Below are 19,592 nucleotides of genomic sequence, written 5' to 3' on the forward strand. Positions count from 1 at the left end.
GCTAACCTGTAAATACATGGATATACTTGAAAATGAATAGTTACCTGAAACAGGTTCATATTACTAGTATATCTTATTTTTTGAAAACATTGGTCTAGACCACCATCCTGTTACCTTTTCCTTTTTCTTTGAGGACCTCCAATACCAGACTGTCATTTCCTCTTTCAGCATTCCATCTGTGGCTCATAAATACAATTAATCTTCTTTGTAGCTGACTGTGGCACACAACTGTATCGCTTGAGCATTTATTTTAATAAAATAGCCATGGTATGGTGTCTTGTTATTTGAGAGTTTGCTTCTGTTCTTGCTTGTAATAACTTTCATTATAAGAGATTAAAAAAAAAAGATAAACCTTTAGATTTCTGAAGGACTAAAGCAATATTCCAAAAGATACCAGCTTTTAGCACATAAGTGATCGGAATTAGGAAAAGATGCAAGTTCTAAAGGGTTGGATGCAAAAACTATGCCCTGGGGAAGCCACAAGGATAAACAAAACTTGGAGTTATTCAGAGTGCTAATTTTCCCAATGATACTACAATTCAGTGAACTAGGATTAGAATCCAGAGGAAGTAAAATAGAAGTTTGAGGGTATGGTTACAGTCAGTAATGTGAGATAGAGCTGATTGGGAAGGAGATGAGCATACTATAAAACAGGGAAAGAAAAAAGTTCCTGAGGCCAGTTGTCTGTTTACCAAATACCAAATGAATTATTATATATAAATCAAGGACAAACAAAACACAATTAAGTCTTTTAACTTAATTTTATTTCTTTTTGGTCTTATTTTACTATTTTAGAGGAAGGGTGGTAGGCCAAGTAAAAGTCATAAAGCTCATTTCTATTGGAAATATAGGTGACTTGAGTTGATCTCTTTGTCAAAACCAGGTTTGGAATTTCTGTGTTAATATAATGTAGATTAGAATCTGTCAAATCATTCCTGTAAAAAGTAAATGAGAGAGTGAACCAGGATTTCAGATGTACATTTGGAAACTACCATAGATCTCAACAATTGGGCCAAAAAAATAGTGATTTCAGGCCTTATTATAAAAAAAATGGTCTAGTAGTTTGAGAAAAACTAAGTATGGCACGTGTACTTGGTGAGCAGAGTAGCAGCAGCCATTTCTTAAGGGGAGCAATGGCTGCATGACTTAAACCATGTCTGCTTCAGGGTTCAACAGTAGGTTATAGTTACAAGGTAAGCAAAGGTCCACAAAAAGAACAGGAATGGATGGTATATGTTTGAATACCAATTATTTTTTTCTGTATTTTATGACCATTGTCTCTCCTCCTTCTTCTACCACTATTTATGTCTGTGTTTGCTCTTATGTATTTAGTAGGATAATATGATCAGTCTGTTTAATGTGTAAGATAATTTAGGATTGGATATCTTTTGGCAACCGTTCTTGTAAGAGTCAAAACAATTACATTGTATAAGTGATTTGATTTCTTTCATTGTGCTGTGTATGTGTATGTGTGTATTAGCTATACATTAAAATGGAGTTCTCCATAATCATTGTGCAGTCACATAAGATTAGGAAATACATAATTGTAATAGCATAACATAGTTTTCTTCTTTGGTATTAAGAATGTTTTCATTCAGTGAAAGTTATATATACCAAAAAATTAATATTACATCAATTATATTAACAGCATATTTAATGATCTAATTTTTTCTCTTGATAAATCACATTATTTAAGAGTAGCTTGAAGCCTTGACTGCAATGTAATTAGAATGATTCTTTATAAAATGTAAAACCAAGGAGATGTTTATTTTTTGTCTTTTTAACTAAAATATCTTTTTCACTCTAAGGTCTCTTGGATATAATATTTGAATACGCTTTTCCCATTTTATTATTTGTTTTGTTTCTACTCTTCATCAGGACAAATAGATGTTCAAGGACACATCTGAAGGATAGAATTTATGGGCTGCCTGTTCCAGTGTGCATTAGATTTGCAGTCATTGAATAGGTTAGTTTAAGCAATTAAAAGAGACACCATATAAACCTTACATAAGCATACAATGATGCCAGGAGGCAATGATGGCCTTGGGAGAATATAAATCAAATAATCAGAAATAGATTATATTGTGGTTCCTTTTCAAAAATGCAGGAGAAAAAGCATAAACTTTTCCATGTATTCATCTTCGACTTATTTAATGTTTTTGAGAAGACAGGAAAAATGTGGTTTAAGAAAGAGATTTTTAAGGACACATCAGTAAACATTATTCTGGAGGTGGTTGTTTGGTTTTGTTTATATTCATTTGCATATTATGGACTGCTGTTTGCATAATAAGACCGCTGTTATTTCTAGTCAGTCCATGGATGATTACACATATGAATAACACAATTGTGTTTCCTTTGTGATATACATTATTGTAATCTATGAAAGTATCTACAATTATCTGCACTGAAGACCACTGAATTGTGCTACAGAGTGTTAGCTGACAATACTGCAGTACTATACTATCATTTAAAGCAGGAAGATTCTGAAAAGACGTAGAATTTGTCCAAATGCACTTTAAATCTTCAGTACTGTAATTAGGAAGCTGATCTCATGCATGGCCAAAGATCTGAACAACTTGGCCCCTTTGATCAATATCTATGACTGACACAGTTGGGTAGTGATCTGCATAGATAAGTCGGCCAAACAATTAGATTGAGTAGCCGGCAATTCTGACACTGATCATTATAGGCTAGACAGAAAAATTCAATACAGGCTAGCTTTTCTTTCCTTCTTCCTTTTTTTAATAAAGTGACACCCTCAAAGATATAGAACCATAATGGAGAGAGGGTAGGATGGGGAATAACATAAACCTCACTCCTGCTACCATTAGGAAATGTCAGGATCAGTGTTACAATCCAGAAGGGATGCAGGATGAGACTGCAGGAGAAGAAAACTAGACATTTGTTAGAAATTACAACTTTTTAAACTCAATTTTTCTTTTCCTTTTTTTTTTTAAAACATCGATGAGAGAGAAACATCGATCAGCTGCCTCCTGCACACCCCCCACTGGGGATGTGCCTGCAACCAAGGCACATGCCCTGGACCAGAATCAAACCCAGGACCCTTCACTCTGCAGGCCAACGCTCCATCCACTGAGCCACACAGGCTAGGGCTAAACTCAATTTTTCTTAAGGACTGCCAAAGAAATGCCTCCTGCACTTATCATTCTTAGTATACATGTAACTTCATACAATACTTCCGATTTCAACAAACAATTTTTAGGTTCTTCTGCATTGAAAATTATGTGAGAGTCATAATTATCACCCTGTCTCTAGTTGTTATGCATCTAGCTTTTCTGAAATTCTAATCAGAGTTTCAAGAAATGTCAACCTGGAACAACTTTGATAGGTGTCAGATAATCTAGTTTTCCTTTGGAAGAATATCTAAGGCAGGTTTGATTTTCTATTTCCTCTTTTGTCAAAGAGAATGCACTTATAAGAGCAGAAAACAAAAGTGAGAATTGGGTCTAGAATGATATCTTAAAAGCTTACATATATACACATACTTTGGACACATAACCTGGAGCTAAAATATCATTGTTATCAATATAATTATTTTAAGACCTATGATTTTTCCAAGAAACACTTTTGAAATTAACTTTACTCTCAAAATATGAAGTAGATCTACTTAGGTCTTTAGAGGATGTGCATGCCCCATTTCACAATTAACATAAGAACAAAAATCGAATAACTGATATTCAGAATAGATTTAGCTTTTATAATTGATTAGAGGCCCGATGCATGAAATTCGTGAATTGGGGGGTTGGGGGGAGGTCCCTCAGCCAGGCCTGCACTCTCTCACAGCCCAGGAGCCCTTGGGGGATGTCTGACTGATGGCTTAGGCCCATTCCCCGGGGATCGGGCCTAAGCTGGCAGTCAGACATCCTTAGTGCTGCTGTGGAGGTGGGAGAGGCTCTCGCCACCACTGCTGCGCTGGCCAGCTGTGAGTCCAGCTTCTGGCTGAGCAGTGCTCCCCCTGTGGGATCAGGCCAAAACCGGCTCTCTGACATCCCCTGAGGGGTCCCGGATTGCAAGAGGGTGCAGGCCAGGTTGAAGGACCCCATTGGTGCACAATCAGGGCCAGGGAGAGATGCAGGAGGTTGGACAGCCAGGGAGGGACCGCGGGAGGGCTCCAGAGCATGTCTGGCCTGTCTTGGTCAATCTCGATCGGCCGGACCCCAGCAGCAAGCTAACCTACCAGTCAGAGCATCTGCCCCCTGGTGGTCAGTGCACATCATAGCGACTGGTCGACTGGTCAACTGTCTTCCCCCTGGTGGTCAGTGCATGTCATAGCGAGTGGTTGAGTGGTCTTAGCAAATCATTGGCATATGATGCTTTATTGGTTGGACAGCCAAGCAGTTGACCAGACACTTAGCATATTAAGCTTTTATTACATAGGATTCTGTGTAAATATAGGACAATAGAATTTTGATAAAATACCAATTCAGGTCAAAGCACCAATATTTTTGAGATTTTGGTAACAATTTCTAGAAAGTGAATTAATCAATGCTTATTATTGAAAAATTGTTTAAAATAGAGGGTATTTAATTCATGTGCATGATAGTGTTTAATGCAAAAAAGTGCTGGGCAAGAGTAAAATTTAGGGTTTCCAATCATACTATTGAATTTGAAGAGTACATTATTCTTCCATCTGACAGGATTATGCTATGAACATAATTATAAGCACTAGACTAGTGATTTTAATTTAATATTGCTTTATATGCTTCTGCATGAAACAGTGAGCAATAAAATGTTGAAATAGGAAGTGTCTAAATATATAATTTACTTTGGGGGGTCTGAAATTCAAAAAGGACTAAATGATGGATTTTTTAAAATAAATATTGATTGACTGAACAATCCTTCATAGCAAAGTATGGGATAAAAGATTCGTTATGTAGTAAACATTAAGGAAAAGAAATGGAATCACTAACACGCTTTTAAAATAGCAAAAACACCAAACAAAGTTCATTTTTACTTTTAAAGAAATAGATTGACAGCTTACTGGAATGCTATAGAAATAAATTAGCACTGTTAGCATGGCTTTTGACAGTCTTTGTTATACTTACACATGTTATAGTTAAAAGATCTAAGGGAATCCAGCTATAGTTGAAAAGAGACATTATGTCATAGAGCTACAGAAGTATCTGGAAATGGCAGACTTTGGAGTAAAACTGCCCCACATGGATTTCCAGCTCTGCCAATGTCTAGTTAAGCACTCTTGATAAAATCATTTACATTTTTTGCTTCTTTCTGGATAAATTGTTGGTAGTGTACTAAAGGGATATTTTAAGAATTAAAGATTATATATGTGTGGTTCTTAAAACATAAGTGAATAAAACAGGAAGATATGTGAGTATCATCTTAGATGTTTCTAGTGGTGTGGTATGGACATTTGCCCTCAGACTATTTGTATCAATGACTTTAATGTAGACATATAGGTTATGCTTATCATATTTGCACTTAATGCAAAGCTGAATTGACAGCTAATGGATTAGAATTAGTGGTTCTCAACCTTTCTAATGCCGCGACCCTTTAATACAGTTCCTCGTGTTGTGGTGACCCCCAACCATAAAATTATTTTCGTTGCTACTTCATAACTGTAATTTTGCTACTGTTAATGAATCGTAATGTAAATATCTGTGTTTTCCGGTGGTCTTAGGCGACCCTGCTAGTGGTTCTCAATCTGTGGGTCGCGACCCACAGGTTGAGAACTGCTGCTATAGAGCCTAAGACCATAGCAACGAAAATAATTTTATGGTTGGGGGGTCACCACAACACAAGGAACTGTATTAAAGGGTCGTGGCATTAGAAAGGTTGAGAACTACTGGATTAGATGATTGACACAATCAAAGTTTAGAAAATTTTGACTAGTGGGAACAGCATGCCCGAGTCATCAGCATGAAATAAGGTCTTCTACTCAAATACAAGAAATAACTAAAAGAACCAAGGACGAAGGAGTCATGATTTGACAACATCTCATCTTAAAGACTTAGGAACTCTTAGTTGATTGTAAGTGGACTATGAGTCATTCTGTGATGAGAATGCCAAGAAAAGCTAATGGAATCTTGGGCATCATTAATAGAAGTATACTATACAGAGCTATGGAGGTAATTCCCACAATTCTCTGCACTAATCAGAACAAGTGGCAAATAATGTAATGTTCTGGCCGTTGCATTTTAAGAAACTTAAATTAAGAAGAGGACAAATAAGTATCTGGAAATGATGTCTTACAGGCGAGTTGGTAGGTTAAATGTTATAGTCACCTGTAAGTATTTCAAAGTCTTTTCCATGGAAAAATAAAATTAAACATCTTATTTCAACTTTTGTCTGATAAAATGTAGGATTAATGGAAGTTCTATAAGCAAGTAAATTTGGATGATTTTCTGTAATAAAGAAACTTCTTTTTTACTGTACTGTTAAAAAGAAATGCCTTCCCTTAAGAAGCGGTAAATCCTTTGCCAATGCAAGTGTTTAAGCAGATGCTGAATGATTTCCTGTTAGAACTGGATGAAAGTCTCCCTCATTGCACAAACATATTGAATACATGCTAGATACCAGGGTGGCAGAGATGATAAACAGAGATTAATAAATGGTCCAAGTTTTAAAATATATATGACAGATTGCAATGAAGGAGCACCCATCCCATCCCAAAAGCCTCTCATTATCCTGTAATGTGAAATTCTTTATTAAAGTTTAACAGGCAAAAATAAAATGACAAAGGTAAACTTCGATGTCAAAATATCTAGTTTGATTTATTTATTTATTTTTTTTTTACTTTAAACTGCATTTATTATGAGAAAAATTGTTACAATTTTTGTATTATGTTTTTATATTGCATTTAGGATCATTATAGTTATACTAGTATATTGGGCTAACCTATGATTTTAGACAGCCTTGTCACACATAAAATGTGCATCTGTGCCTCAATATTTGGGAAAACTGTATTACATTAAAGCAGTGCTGTCCAAAAGAACTTTCTGTCATGATGAAAATGTTCTATATTTACACTGGCTGATACAATGAGCTATATTTGGTTCTGTGCAATTTAAATGTGGCTATTGTGATTAAGGAAACACATTTTGAATTTTATTTATTATTTATTAGTTTAAATTTAAATAGCCACATGTAGCTAGTAGCAACAATATTGGGCAATACTGCTGTAAACAACTGGATTAATCTGATATCACAAACTATTTTACCTATCCGATATAATAAAAGGTTAATATGCAAGTCAACCTAACAGCAGAATGACCGGTTGCTATGACATGCACTGACCACCAGGGGGCAGATGCTCAACTCAGGAGCTGCCCCCTAGTGGTCAGTGCGCTTCCACAGGGGTAGCACTGCTCTGCCAGAAACCCTGAGCCAGGCTCATGGCTGGCGAGTGCAGCGGTGGTGTTGGGAGCCTCTCCCACCTCCACAGCAGTGCTAAGAATGTCTGACTGCTGGCTTAGGGTAGCAGGCCTAAGCCATCAGTTGGACATCCCCTGAGGGCTCCTGGACTGCGAGAGGGTGCAGGCTGGGCTGAGGGACCTCCGAATTTCATGCACCAGGCCTCTAGTCCACTAATAAGCATACATGCATAATTAGACCAAAGGAACTCATTATTTTCTTTAGAATTATGAGGATTTAAATTTGTGCTACTATTTGTGGTGATGTTATTCATCCAACATAACTTGGAATCTGTCTCGTCTTTGACAAAGTACAGTATGTATACTTGAATCCTTAAATCTCACTTTTCTAATGTCAGATAGAGAGCTATATTAGGATAGTCTTCCTGCTTTTGTTCCTTTTCTTCCACATTAGTCTGTGAGTTAGGCATTAAAGTTTGGGTGTCGGGCTATGGGCCATTTGTGGTTTATCCATTTGGCTTCATGCCTTTAGATTTTGTTTGCTGACATTTCCTGGTTCTAAGTTACTAACAACTCTGTACAGCAAATGTTTCCAGTTTTCTTATCTTTTTCACACTGTCTCTCATTCTCTCACCTCTCACTATAGAGCTCATTTCTGAACATTCCATTGAGTGTGCCACTACATGTATGGACACTGGCATATCCTCATAGCTCTGCAGCAAAAGATGTAGTGCACCAAAATTATTGGGAATAGTTTTTACCTCATTATGAAGGCAGCTTAAAAACCTTTCATCTAAATATCACAGAATCACGGAAATTTAGAGCAAACCTGAATTTAAGAAATATTTGAATCTCTCTCATGCTTTGAGATGAATCTGATTTTGTTCTTGCTTGTATTATTTGTGAGAAATATATTTTAATATTTCCTAATGAATAGTTCTCTTTTCCAAAGAGAACCATCATTTTTTATAGTCCTCACATTCCCCACTGAGTGTTGAACATTGTAACCATGTGCTTCATGACAAAGCCATGTATGCAAAAGTAGGCCCCAGAATGTGGAAGGAGCAGGAGGGCCAAAGGCGGAAGTGGAAAAGTTCAGCTTGTTGGTTCAAAGAGTTTTAATAGGGAACTTATAGACATGCCATTTTGGGTGACAGCAGGACAAAATGGATCTCCACACTGGTTATCCCTTCACACTCACCAATCTACCTATTCTATACCTGCCTCAGAAATGGACCAATATACTCTGAAAGGAGTGCAGAGCTGATGGAGGGGAACAAATAGACCAGCTACCAGGATCCCGGTGTCAGGGTGAGTTAGTGGTAGCTCCTCATCAGCCCAGGGTCTCTGTGCACTTTCTCTAGTCTTAGGGGTACAGGAGGGGGTCAAGGGTTTAGGTGGATTGGTTTTAAAATGGAGTCAGCTCTATGTGTACACCACCACAGAGAATAGCATCCTATATAATAAAAGCTCAGCGACCGAAAGGTCGAACAACCAGAATGACCACCAGCCTGGTGACAGCCAGTCACTCCATCAGTAGTCCTGCAGGTTCAATCTCCAGAGAATGGGCCAGGCACCAACAGACCAGCGCTGCTGGCATGATTTGTACAGTGCTGCCAGCCTCCTGGAACTCTGCTTCTGGCACCTTGGCCACTTCCCCTCCCTAGAAGTTCTGCAAGGAGCTGTTATTGCTCTCCCCTGCTTCCTCCAGTCACATGAGCTGGCCCCCGCCTGTCCCACTCCAGATGAAGTGTGATCACTGCACACTCAGAAGGAATGTAGTAAAAAAACAAAAAACGATGACCAAGAGAATGCCCCAGTTGACCTCCAGAGTCCGGCTCAGGAGAATGGAGAGAAGGGAGAATTCCATAAGTTGGCCTATGCCAAGATAGTTCTGAGTGACTGCCTGGTATGTGAAAGTTGTGTGACTGCAGAGGAAGGAGTCCAAGTTTCTCAGCAGAACACCAAGGACTTCTTCCATGTTCTGAACCTTACTAAGAAATGTGATACCTCACAGCACAAGGTACTGGCAGTGTCCATGTGTCCTCAGTCTCTGCCTTATTTTGCTGCTAAATTCAGCCTCAGTGTCACTGATGCATCCAGAAGGCTCTGCGGCTTCCTCAAAAGCCTTGGGGCGCACTGTCTTTGACATGAAGATAGCTGCAGACTTCAGCATCCTGGAGAGTCAGAAGGAATTTGTGAGTCGGTATTGCCAGCACCGTGAGGAAGAGCTCTGGCTACCCATGTTGATGACCTCTGCCTGCCCTGGCTGGGTTCGATATACAGAGCATGTGCTGGGTCACCCCATCACCCCCACCTCTGCACGGCCAAGTCTCCCCAGAAGATCATGGCTCTCGGGTGAAGGATTACTTCGCCAGATGGCAGAACCTGTCCCCAGACAAGATTTTCCACGTCATTGTGGCCCTGTGTTATGACAAGAAACTGGAGGCCCTTCGAGAGGATGTTCCCACAGCTTTGCATAGTTGCCGGGGTGCCGATTGTGTGTTAACCTCAGGTGAAATTGTCCAGATAATGGAGCACAGTGATATCGCCTCGAATGACGCCGCCATGGACACTCTGTTTGGAGACATGAAGGAGGAGGAGGTGAGGCTCCATGAGGGTGCCAGCTCCGACGGGCACCTGGCACACATCTTCAGGCACATGGCCAAGGAGCTGTTCAACGAGGACATGGAGGCGCTCACTTACCACACCCTGAGGGACGGAAAGGTTCTGCTACGCTTTGAAGCTGCTTATGGCTTTCGGAAAATCTGAAGTGGTCCTGAAGCTGAAGAGGGGCAAGTTCCCCTGCCACTTCACTGAGGTCCTGGCCTGTACCGGGCATGCCTAAGCGGCAGGGGCCAGGCCCAGGCGGAGGACTGGCATGCGGACAGGGCACTGCTGTGGCAGATGGAAGGCTCTACGCTGCCATCCCAGTGTGGTCCCCGGAGACCAGTGCCCATGCGCAGGAGCTGTACCAGGAGTGGCAGGGGCTCGGGGGCGACTCTCCCCAGGCCCAGGAGGCCCTGCACACCGCCTAGGAGGGCCCAGGGCAGCCTGCCAGGACATCAAGTGGTAAAGGTCCAGCTGACGCCAGGCCTGCAGGCCGCCTGAGGAGGGGTGTCAGACACATGAAGGAAAGGCTTAGCGTCTCTGTCATCGCTTTGGTTTTCAGAATTCCCTGCTCCCCATCTGTCGGCTCCCTCCCTCTGAGGGGCGCTGTCATAGTCACATGGATGCAACTGGAATATTGTATCTCGAGAGGATTGCCCCAATGTACGTATCCTTTTATCTGACGATGAAAAAATCCCAGAGAACAAGAATAGAGACAGACTGTGGTCCTTTAGGCTTAAAAAAAACCCGGAAGTGTCCTGCGAAGAGCTGAGACTTGGTTCTGTCCACATGCCTCAGAGAGATTGGATGAGGAAATGGCCTGGTTCAGCCCTGACTTTACCCACTTATGTTACTTTTGAAGGTGTCTTTGCCACAATGTGAATAAACTGCCACCTTTTGGAATAGGGGCTCATACGAAAGTCTGCATTCCCAACTTTTCTTGAAACAGATCTATGTTCTGCAGCTGTGGCCACTGTCCTGAGACCAGGTCCTGTCTTTGGGAATCGGGGGGCACTGGAGTGGAACCCCCACCTGCCCTATTACATTCAGGGACTGAGCTGCACTCACTTTGGGGGAGGCCTGGCAAGGGTGACAGGTGTCACAGATGGGAGGATGGAGAATGGAGAGGCGGACACCCTGCTCGGTCCCTCCCTGGGTGGGGTCAGGAAGATGAAGGCCGGCCAGCCCACCCCACAACTGGGTGAGATAGTGTCCTCTGTGTCTGCCTCTCACCCTGTGAGCCCAGTCACTCCCCTCAGCTCCAGGCAGCCCTCTGTGTTCCACAACAGTGCGCTCTGCCCTCACATGCTGCTCCCCCTAAACGAGAAGGAAGAGAGCAGGTGGCCCACAGACAACTACACAGAAAGACACACAGCTACCACAGAGCCCAGCACCCCGTGCACATTAGGACTGTCCTGGGAAGTGAGGCCTGTGGCTGGCCTGGTGGTGGTTTCTAGAGCACTTACATTTTGTTACCATGTGGGTGACATTCTTCTTGAACCCCTCAGCCTGTTAGATTTCCCTTATTCATGCGTTATTGTACCTGTGCACCCATCTGGGTTGATAACTGGGACATTGTGTGAAATTACCTATTTAGAGTGGGGTTTCATCCTCTGTGGTAATGTATATCCATTCTGATTATGGAATAAACAGTTGAAGTGTCAAAAAAAAAAAAGTGGCCTCCGGGTGGCTCCTGACAACTGGCGGGAACGACAGCAGGACTGATCTGGATCCCGGGCCAGCAAGGGCGTCCACGGCCCACCCGGAGGGCCAATAGTCTCCTGGATCCCCCCAAATCCCCTCGGGACCCCACCCGTGCACAAATTCGTGCACCAGGCCTCTAGTTGTGAAAATATACATATCTTTATTTGGCTGTTTTAAAGGTTGGAATTTCTGCTCTACTTTATCATTTGTTTCTTTACTTAAAAAGTATTAGAGTTGTTTTAGCTTCACATTGAGGGGAAGATACAGAGGTCCCATATATCCTGTGCTCCCACAGTGCATAGCCTCCCCTATTATCTGCATCCCTCACCAGAGTGGTGCCTTTGTTATAAGTGATGAATATATAGTGACACATCAAATCAACCAAAGTTCACAGTTTGCATTGGGGTGCACTGGGTGTTATGCATGCAATGGTTTGGACAAATGTATATTGACATGTATCTATCATTATAGTATCATACAGAATATTTTCATGGCCCTAAACATTTTGTGTGCTCTGGCTGTTCATCTCTCCCAACCCCCATCCCCAAGTAACCACAGATCTTAATACTATCTTCACAATTTTGCCTATTCCAGAATGTCATATTGCTGGAATCATACAGTATGCTGCTTTTATAGATGGGCTTCTTTTACTTAATAATATGCTTACGTTTCCTCCATGTATTTTTATAACTTGAGAGCTCACTTCTTTTTTAGCACTGAATAATATTCCATTTTCTGTATATACCAGTTTATTTATTCATTTGCCTACCAAAGGACATCTTAGTTACTTTCTGGTTTGGGTAATTATGAGTAAAACTGCCATTAACGTCCGTGTGCAGGGTTTTGTGAAGACATAAGTGTTCACCTCCTTTGGCCAAATACCAAGAAACAGGATAGCTGAATTGCCTTGTAAGACTATGTTTAACTTTGTAAGAAACTTCTAATTTGTCTTTCTATGTGGCTGTACCATTTTGCAAACCCACCATCAAATAATGAGAATTTCTGTTGCTCCACATCCTAACCAGCATTCGGTATCGTCAATGTTCATATCTGGCTATCCTAATGGGTGTGTTGTGATATCTCATTGTAGTTTTAATTTATATTCATTTTTACTTAAAATTTTATCTCATTTGATACTTGAAACAACTTAAAAAAAAAACAGTGAGGTAGGCAGGGCAATCATTACCATCCCTGTTGCTAAATGAGAAAACCTCAGAAGCATAAGGAACTTGCCCAAGAGTTTGTGTGTGCTGAGTTGCAGAAATGAGAGGAAAATTAAATCTGATGCTTAATACCCACAATACCCATGTGAAAAAATAAGTACCACATGACTAAATAAATAAATAAATATTTTTAAAATATGGCATATGATTCAGCTATTTTCTCATTCTTAGCATAACTTGGTAATAAGAACACTTTCGAAAGGATTTGGGTGTCCTGAATTTAATTCTTAAATCTGTAATTACCCTTTGACCTTAAATTTCTGACTTCTTAATTTAAAAGTTGGCATTATTTGTGTTTTGAGGAAATATATCTAAAATGTGTTTTATATAAGAATTTTTAATCTGTCTTCGCATATATTATTGTCCCTTTAATGAAACAACTATGGCTAACATTAAAAATAATCAAAGATTATTCTATTAATATGCTAATAGTGTTATCACCTTCACTAGGTTATTAGGGCATAATGAATTGCTGTGATTAAAAATAATCATTCAGTCATAAGCATTATAATAAATAAATTATGAAGCCTCTGCAATCAATTAATAATAAATTTTAGATCTAAATTATGATGGCCCTGAGGGGGAAAATAGAACAATTTAATATAAATAGGAAAAATATAAATTTGTAAAAGGTCACAGTTGGAATGTTTGAGCAGGTTGCTTTTGGGGGATATATGTAGGAGGCTGCAGTAGCTTGATGCGTATAATCTGGAAAGGCTTCCTAAGCATATGGAGTGGTGAGAAAGAGTGGCACAGAAATGCTAGTGAGGAAAGATGAAAATTGGAAAAGCTTGGGGAAATGGAATTGCCTGAGGGAAGGTGAAAAGAACAGATGTAGAGATGGTCACTGTATTTTTGGACATCATGAGGTTATTTTGAATATGCTCTTTTAAAGAATAAGCTATAATATTTCAATAAGAGGCTAAAATCTCTACACATAAAACCCTAATATGCAAATAGACAGAACTTCAGAACAACTGCGTTGAACACCAGGGGTTGCATGCGGAACATGGCGGCCATCGGCAGGATGGTGCAGCAGGTGAGCGGGGACGCCAGACCAAGGTGGGGCACCAGTCACTGTCATCGAGGCGTGCCTCTAGTGGTTACTGAAAATCTTTGTTCCCACACACTGCGGTCCTGCCCGGTGCTCGCACCTGCTGCTGCCTCCTGGCTCTGGCCCCGATTGCTTGGCACTGTCAGTGGGTGTGAGCAGCAGCTGCCAGCCCCAACCACCCCTGAGGGCTCCTCCACCTCCCCTGCTCCTGAGGGACTTTCGGGGCAGCAGCCACCACTCACACCCACTGATGGGGCCAGCCCCATTCATACCCGCTGCTGGTGCCAACCCCAATGGCTCCACGCCATGAGTGGGTGCTAGCGGGGCTGGCGTCGTCAGTGCATGGGATTGGCAGCGGCGGGAGCTGGGCTGCCCGCAGACAGGGCACCAGGGGCTGTGGCAGGAGGGCCTGGGTGGGGGTGTGGAGGATGGGCCGAGACCCACCCCTCTGCCCACCGCAGCCTCGCAGCCCACAGTTCCTTTCAAGGTGCATGAATTTGTGCCCCTGGGCCCCTAATATGTCAATAAGAGGCTAAACTGGCTGGAATGGTTAAATAATATTTTAGATGATAGCAATCTTTAGTTTCAGCCTATTGACCAAGGTCCAATTTAGTATTAAGAATCGTATATAATAAAAGCCTAATATGCAAATTGTCCCCTCTACTGAGAGTTTGACTGGGAGTTCGACCAGACCTGGAGTTTGACCACTTGGTATGATGTGCGCTGACCACCAGGGGGCGGTGTGGAACATGGAGGGCGTTAGTGATGTGCTGCAACCTCTCACTGGCTACCTGGGGACAGGGGTAACGGGGATGGAGGTGCGGTGAGAATGCAGGGTGTCAGCCAAGCTCGCTTTCACTCTCCCTGATAACCTCCCCTGGGACGCCAGGGCTCTCACACTGGGGAAGCCCCCATGCTCAGGTGCTGGGTGCCTGCAAAGAGCCTGCCTCACACCCACATGGCGTCCTCTGGGTAAGCCAGGCCACAGCTGCTGGGACTGCAGGGTTCAATCAGGCTCTCCATGGATTTATGCAGGAGCCAGTCTGCTAGGCCAGCTGGGAGAGAGCGTGCTGCCCGCCTGGCTTCTGTGTGGTACTGCTGGGTGGCCCAGAGGCCCATACTGCGCCCTGGCCTGCAGCATCTGGCCGCGCTCACTGCATCTCCACATGGGGACTCAGGTGCTGTGACTCAGGTGGAAGGAGGCACAAAGGGTCCCGGGAGCCTAGGTGCTGCCCAGGGCTCAGAGGTCAGCTGGAACCTGCCCTTCCATGCTTGATGCCCATGCTTCGATTGCCTGCCAGGCCTAGGGGCTGCACCTATGCATGAATTTTGTGCACCAGGCTTCTAGTGTCCAATAATGGGTAAGCTAAAGTTTTAAATTTGTATGCTCTGCATAGCATCATTGTAAATGCCCTTACATTTAGAAGGAAATGTTTGCTATTCTCTTCTGAATGTAACACATTTACAATGTATGAAGGGTTTTATTTATTTTTATTATTATTATTTTTTATCCTCACCCAAGGAGGATTTTTTTCCCATTGATTTTTAGAGAATGGAAGGGACTAGTGAGGGGGGAGCACTTAAGCCCCCACCAGGGACAGGGATCAAGCCTGCAACCGAGGTACATGCCCTTGACTGGGAATCAAATCCAAGACCCTCCAGTTCCCAGGCTGATGTTCTAACCACTGACCCATGCAGGCCAGGGCTGAATGAAGGATTTTTAAATGCTTTATTCTTCTTTCATTTTTAAAAAGAACTATTTGAAAATGTTATTTTTTAAAAAGTGCAAAAAATTATTTGCTTTTTCTAATTATTTAATATGTTATCTCTAGTAAAAGAAAACTTCATATTTAATAGTTTTTATTTGATAATTGTCAGGAAAATATGCAGTGTATAGTTCTATGATGCCCTTGATTTTGTTTGTGCCCCAGATCTCTCACTCAAAAACTTACTATGTTAATTAACCTTGAGCATGCATTTTTACTTCAAAGGAATGTTTATAGTTAGATGCTTGTTCCAATATTTGAAGAAATATTTTTGGAATGACATCTTGTTCATCATTCTGAAACTGGACATGTTTTTTTTTCCAAGATAGGACTTAAGAGATTAATAGGAAAAATTCCTTACTTGAAGGTCTGTTAGAATCCTGAAAAGCTTTATTTTAAATGATTTTTTCCCCTGAGAAGCAGCTCATTGCAATAGAGTGAGCCATAAAAAGTGCACAATAGGTCCACATTGTTTTAGGACAATAATTTTTAATCAGAGTTGAGATAATCTGACATTGAACCATTGGCTAAAGCCAGGGATACACTTGCTCCAGGTGGATGGATAACATTTATTTGCCAAAGTATGCAATCACCACAATCCATTTCTCTTTTATGTTTGTTATCTGGTATTTTGAGAGGTATTTTATTTAAGCCTACTTTTTAAATACACCAGATAGCATTGTATTCCACAGAAAGTGACAAAGTATATTTCACTACCTGTTTGTTTTGTACTTACCATATTGCCAATAAATACATACATATTACCTTTGTTTTTCTGAATACAAGCAACAACTAAGTTTGTACCATTTATTCATTTCGTGCACTTATAAAACTCACAATTTATCACCCCAAGAGATAAAGTATTATTGTTTTCATTATTAAATGTGGAAACTATTAATAGTATTACTAGTAGTTTTAATATTTATATCATTACAATTTTACCATTACTTAACATACTGCATGAACACAGACTTTCTGTAAAAGAATGTCTTTCATGGTATAACTGTTTCCAAAACATGTGGCCTTACTCAGAATTATTACCATGCACAAAATCAGGATTATAGATCTTTTGCTTTTAGATTGATAAAATAAATCTATATGTTCATTGTATATTGATTCATTAAATTGTATTTTTTATTGACTCCCTAAAAAAGAAATAATGAATAATTGGAATTTGCACATATGGATGCTGAACCCATCTCTTTACTTTTAACTAACATATGTGTTTGTAAGATTATTTGAATATTTTTTATCACACCATCTCTGAATTATTAGAATAAAAGCAAATAAGAAGAGTGGTATAAAAGCAAATTTAATGTGCTTACTACAGAAATTATTATCTAAGGAGTGAAAATTTTACCATTTCTCGGAGTCTCACTGGATTTAAATCCATCTACTCAGTATTCATTATACTAAGACATTTAACAGAACAACAAATATAAAATGATGTAGATATAAGATAGTCCTTAAGAGGCAGGTATACTGTGGGAATTCATATGGCATTTTACTCTTCTGAAATTGAGTCTCTGCAGAGTACAAAAATTAAATGATTTATTTTTGCTGAGATTTTTCTTTGATGGTTTCTCTAGTAGTTGAGTAACTGTGCTGACTTATATCCAGTTTTGTAGATTTTCTTGAATACTTAAAGACAACTATTTATGATCCCTATCTACTTTAATGTGGACCTAGGAGAATGATACATATCTTTATTTAGAATATTAGAACTCTAGGTGTACCCATCACCAAACTTTACAGACCAAAGATCCTTTTCATTATCCCTTTATCTAACAGACCAATTTTATATAATGCATAATAAAGTAATTACTTGACTTATAATTTTATTAACCGAAGACATATGTAATATAACCAAAGTTTTGATCAACATAAAAAAATCTAGTGATCTAGTGTTATTTTTCTCAATTGATTCAATTATATCTAAACAAAAAATACTTGATATTTTAAACTGTGAAGATTTACATTGGATAAACATTTAAATTATATTAATTTAATTTCAATATTTCTGAAATTTTGAAAAGCATTGACTTCTATTACTCCCTTTGATTTTTGCCATTTTACTCAATTATTTAGCATTAGACAATTCATCTTTTGGGGACAATAAGGATGCTGAAGTGACTTGTTTCTTGCCATCATTGTGCTTAAAGTCTAGTGGAACTTATTTTAAAGATATAATCCCTATATTACACAAATAATGAGCTCTTTGCTTGTTTTTGTAACCATGTTTGAAATTATACACCAGTGGATTATTTCAACATATGCTTTAAAATGTATCCCAGTTCTATTTTAAATTGTATAGCTGTAGAAAAAAATAGAAATGGAAAATTATTTTGTACTACAGCCATGCTAAAGTTGGTACAAATCAGTTGAAAAATAATAGGTAGAAAATATATAGAAGTTATACATATTTATGCATAATCTATCATCTTTCCATTCATTTAAATGGATTTTCCACAGCTGCTACTTTTTAGAGAAACCCAACAAATAAATTGTGTAATTATCTTATGAATTGATAATCTATACAGTTTAATCTTCCACTGAAACTAAGACAGCCATGGTTAATAATATATAGTTTTTTAATAATTAAAAAAACTATAATATTTATAAAACTGGTAAGTTTATTGAATATTATTAGTAAGAATTGATTTAATGATTTCATATCCCTTTGAAAAATATTTTTCTTTGATGCATTAAAACTGTAATGAATGCTACTATTTTCTTATCTGCCCCAATATAAATACTGTTAAAATAATAATTATAACATCAATGACTAGTGTATTATAGCTTCTAAAGAAAAAAACAAAAGTATAAAGTATAATCTTAACTGTTACTTTATGTAAAATCCAAACAAGTAAATGACGATGTGAGAATGACCTTCATTATTTCTTGGGCAAAATTTAATTAACAGGAAACCATTCCCTTCCAGGAACCCATTGTGGCCCTTTGAAATTTTTTGGAGTGATTGAATTCTTATAAATTCTTTAAAGAGCTTTCAAAAGTACTGGGGAAAAGCAAGTAGATAAAAATAAATCCAGTTGTATAACTTTGATGGCAGTCAACAAAGCACTCTGATTCACATGAGGTCTAATGATATGTTTGGAAATATTCAATTATATGTCACTTAAAAAATCAAAACCATTCTTTTGTTATTATTCTTTTAAATTGCTTCTGTAAGATCTTTATAGAACACTGACACCTAATTTTGGATGGTGACCAAAAGCTCTTTTGCAATTACATATATATTTTTAAGTGAACATGAAATCAACAAAAGTGTTTTGATTTCAGTTCAGTTGCAAATATATAAAGACTGATCTTTATTGTTTGTCAGTCAGTTCACAAACAAGACTTTCAGACCCTGGGTCTTTTTGCTTTATGCTTCTTTGTGTCAAAAATCACTCTCTAATAGGTATTCTGGTGTTAGATGGTGTTTCAGAGTGCTGAGTCACTAAGGAAATTATATATATATATATAAAGATCCTCACCTAGTAAATTGCTCAGAAACCATCAGAAAGTTTTGACATAGAGTCTCAATCATTTCAAAAACTCTGCTAATTTAGATTTCATTGATTGAGACTTGATGACATAAAGAAAAGGGTAACCTTGTTTGTTTGTTCTAGCTCTTAGAACAAAATAATGTCTTTTCTTACTTAGTAATTTCTTAATTCATGTGTGTATTTATTATAGACAGTTTATAAATGGCAAAATATATTAAGAATTTATTTTTTATTAAGAAAGGACCTTGGGGTGGTACAATTATCAGACACATTTTTTTTAAAAAAAGAGTGATATAGAATGTCATTTTTATTTTATAAAAATCATGATTCATGGCACCTGCTATAGTATTTATTTAAGACTTTGGGAAGTTCTA

General features: G+C 39.2%; 1 protein-coding gene and 1 pseudogene across 11 annotated transcripts in view; both read left to right on the plus strand.

Annotated features, from left to right (window-relative positions):
• Positions 1-19,592, plus strand: part of PCDH9 (protocadherin 9) — a 961,765-nt gene that overhangs the window by 275,029 nt on the left and 667,144 nt on the right. The gene's annotated exons all lie outside the window — the stretch shown is intronic.
• On the plus strand, positions 9,098-10,390 carry LOC308243277 (nuclear prelamin A recognition factor-like; annotated as a pseudogene). The gene has a single exon. The product of its transcript is annotated as a nuclear prelamin A recognition factor-like (transcript).

Source organism: Plecotus auritus (genome assembly GCF_963455305.1).
Source record: "Plecotus auritus genome assembly, chromosome: 3".
Lineage (NCBI taxonomy): Eukaryota > Metazoa > Chordata > Mammalia > Chiroptera > Vespertilionidae > Plecotus > Plecotus auritus.